This window comes from Hordeum vulgare, chromosome 4H (assembly GCF_904849725.1).
Source record: "Hordeum vulgare subsp. vulgare chromosome 4H, MorexV3_pseudomolecules_assembly, whole genome shotgun sequence".
Taxonomy (NCBI): Eukaryota; Viridiplantae; Streptophyta; class Magnoliopsida; order Poales; family Poaceae; genus Hordeum; species Hordeum vulgare.
The window spans coordinates 502376237-502380054 of record NC_058521.1 but is presented as its reverse complement, the minus strand read 5'-3'; positions in this window follow the sequence as shown (position 1 = coordinate 502380054).

The following is a 3818-nucleotide window of genomic DNA, read 5'->3' as shown; positions in this document are numbered from 1 at the left end:
GACCGAGAGAGTCAATCAGATTCTGGAGGACATGTTGAGAGCTTGCGCACTAGACTATGGGTCTAGTTGGGATGACAATTTGCCTTATGCCGAGTTCTCATACAACAACAGCTACCAGACCAGTCTGAAGATGGCCCCTTTCGAAGCTCTATACGGAAGAAGGTGCAGAACACCGTTGATGTGGGATGGAGTTGGAGACCGACAACTTTTTGGTCCCGACCTTATTCGAGATTCTGAAGAGAAGGTCAAGCTAATTCGTGACCGACTCAAGATAGCTCAGTCCAGGCAGAAAAGTTATGCTGACAGCAAACGCAAGGAAGTAACCTACGAAGTGGGAGACCGAGCATATCTTCAGGTGTCTCCACTCCGAGGAATCAAGAGATTTGGTGTGAAAGGACAGTTAGCACCCCGATTCATTGGCCCCTACAAAATTCTTGAACGTAGAGGCGAAGTTGCATATAAACTGGAACTGCCGGAAGGATTGTCCGGAGTTCATGATGTCTTCCATGTTTCCCAGTTGAAGAAATGCCACGTTGAGATGGCCGATGTTCCGTTGAGAGATACAGTGCCCCTAGAGGCCGTACAACTTGACAGTGATCTGACGTATGAGGAGAAACCCGTCAGGATTGTCGAGACTGCCAACAGAGTTACCCGCAGCAAGATCATCAAGTTTTGCAAGGTGTTCTGGAGCCACCACACCGAGGAAGAAGCCACCTGGGAACAAGAAGAGGATCTTCGTCGAGACCACCTGCACCTATTTTCTAGCCAACCCGAATCGCGAGGGCGAGATTCATCTTAAGGTGGGTAGGCTTGTAACATCCCAATTTTCCTAATTGGGAATGTTTTACATTGTAGCTAAGCATCTATGCATATTGATTTAAATAAAGTTTGCATTTGAATTCTTTCGACTTTTGCTTTTGCATTTCTATTTTTTTTATTCACACGAGAAGTGCCGGGAAATAATCTCTTGCACGCAAGAGAGAGTGGAGGAAAATGACCCTCCAAAGTGCGAGACATTTTTGAAATATTTTGAGCCAAAGTTTTGTCATGAAAATAATTGCAAAAAAAAATAAAACATAAGGGATTTTTCTGAAAAAAAACATTTTCTGGTCCGAGATAGCAGTTCTGGCCCAGATCCCGCCTGGCCCGGGATCCGAATCTGGTCCGAGCCGGCCACCCTATCCCACGCCCAACCGCTCCCCCTCTCTGCTCGTGGGACCCCCTGGCCGATCCACCTCACTTGCCGGTCACCTTCTTCCTCCTTCCTTCCCCCGTCGGATCCCCTGCCATGCCACACCGGCCGGCCGATCCCCGCTCGGATCCGAGCTTTTCCCTGCCGCCTGAGAGCCCCCGAGGACGCCTATATAAATCCCGAGGCCACCGCACCCCGAACCCCCCTCATCGCCGCCGCAGCCGCCCGACCCCCTCCCTCGCCGGAGCAGTAGCCCGAGCTCCTCCGTGCTCCTTGCCGAGCCCTCCCCGCACCAACCGCGCCACCAGCAGCCACCCCATCGCCGCCGCATTCCGTTTTTCCACCCAGCACCCGAGCTCGTCGCCCCGCTGCAGCTCCTCACCTCACCGGAAATACTGCTGGACCGGACTTCCTCGAGCTCATGACCCCCTTCCTCGCCACCCCGGACCGCTCCGACGCCTCCAAAGGACGCTGGAGGTTCGCCGCGTCCCCCTAGTGCTCTCACCGTCGCCGGAGGACCGCCGGAGCATCATCCCCGACCACCACCACCTCTCTGCTCGCCGGAGTTGATCCCAGCCAATCCCCCTGTGAGTTCATTAACCCCTCTATGCCTTAGCCGTTAGATCGGATATAAACGGTATAGATTAGACAGGGTTACCCCTTCGGTTTTAGTTAAAAGACCGCCCGGTTTTTACCCCACTTACTTTTAAGCCGAAGCGTTTTTGTTATACTTCGGCCGTGTGCTAGTTTTCCCCGCAGCAAATGAACCCGCAACCAATCAGAGACTGCCACGTGTCTGTTAGAATCTGTTTTCTTTTTCTGTTTAATTCCAAAACAGAGAAAGTTTCAATTTTGTTTTGATCATAGCTTTGGATCCCGAATTCCAATGGAGTTGAAACTTGTTCCAGTAGATCAAAAAATTTCTGTAGTTTTTAAAAACATATAATTTGTCTATGTTTGAAATTCTCAAATTTTAATTAGATCAGATTTATTTTAAACCTTGTTTTGCTTATTCCAGGAGTTTAAAAAATGATTTTGATTTGATTATTTTTGCTGCTGCTTCCTAGTGATTATATCTTACTGTGGTATAAGTTTAAAATTTTCTAAATATTTTTTTACTTGGGGTTTTAACAGAAACAAGTTTCTGCCTTAGTGACGTGTAGTGAATTCTTTCACTTAGGCCATAGAAACTTATTATTTGTGATGTTATTTTTACTTGTTGCTTGATTGTAGTGCTTATGGTGTGTATTTGTTTGTATCGGTAGATCACCCGGAGTGTGAAGCTTGCTACTTAGAAGTGCTCGATCAAGACAACTATCATCAAGGCAAGTCAATTTGATCATTCTATCTCCTATGTTTTTTCGATGCATGTTACTTTCACCTTTCTTTGCCGAACTGCATGCTGCTTAGGTACTTGGAAATTTTAGTATAGGTTGTAGTATCATGTGGTAGGCACACAACAAACCCGATACTTGGCCCGGGACCACAAATTACATATTGCTATGCTTGAGTAGACGGGATTTTGGTTGAGTGCATAACACGAGTGATGCGAGGTTGATTAAATAACCAAGACCGGTTAAGACAAGATTTTCAAGACCTCGTGATGCAATGCAACTCTGGGTGAAGGACGGTTGATCGGCTCCCTGGAGAAACCAGTGGATGACCCGGGATGCTGGAGACGGCCATGACATCTTGCGGAAAGCTTCACCCAGGTTCGAAGAGATGGACGGAGGCTTCAAGACCCAAGGCTTACCTGCACAGCCACAAGTCATTATGGGCTCTGGCTTGGTTGGACAACGCGGCGACTCTGGACAGGCGGTGCTAGCAGATGTAGAAGAATGGTAGGAATGGATGGGCACCGACAGGGATTCAGAGACACCCGTCGAAAGACCATGTTTTGATCATCCGGTCTTCAAACACCCTGAAGTGCGAGGACATACTCGGTGATGATCAAATCTTGTGGGGAACATGTGCAAAACTCTGCAGAGTGCCCAAACCTAATCGATTAGCCATGTCCACGGTCATGGACAACTTGAACCGAAGGCATTGAAATTCCCCTGAACTCTCGACACAACTTAATAATGATGTGGGTATTAACAACAACTCGGGTACGAGAATTGGTTGGCGGAACCATCTCGTTAACAACAAACAATGTAGAAATATTTTGTTTCCAGCCCCTCTTGTTGTAGGAGAAAATTGGCTTTATGCAAAACTTATAGCCCCACCTGCCAAATATGCATGTAGAGATAGTTGATTATTATTTTTACCCCCTCTCTTTGATGACTTGCCGGCATATTCCATATGCTGACCTACACGGCTGCAATGTATCATGTTGCAGAGTACTTTTCCGACCAGGAGTGAGCCTACGATCTACGCTCAGCGACATGCCCTGGAGTCGGATGGACTCGTCTACCTGATGCTTCCGCTAGTCTTCGTTAGATATCTCATGAGATGGCCTTCAGGCACTTTATTGTAATCCATTATTGTAATAAAGTACTCGATATTAGATTTTTGATTAATAAAGCTTTGTGATTGAACTCTTGATATATACATTGATGTACTGAGTGTGTACCAGCATGATCTTGGGATGGTACGGAAACACCAGAGGCTTGACTCGTCTTGAGTC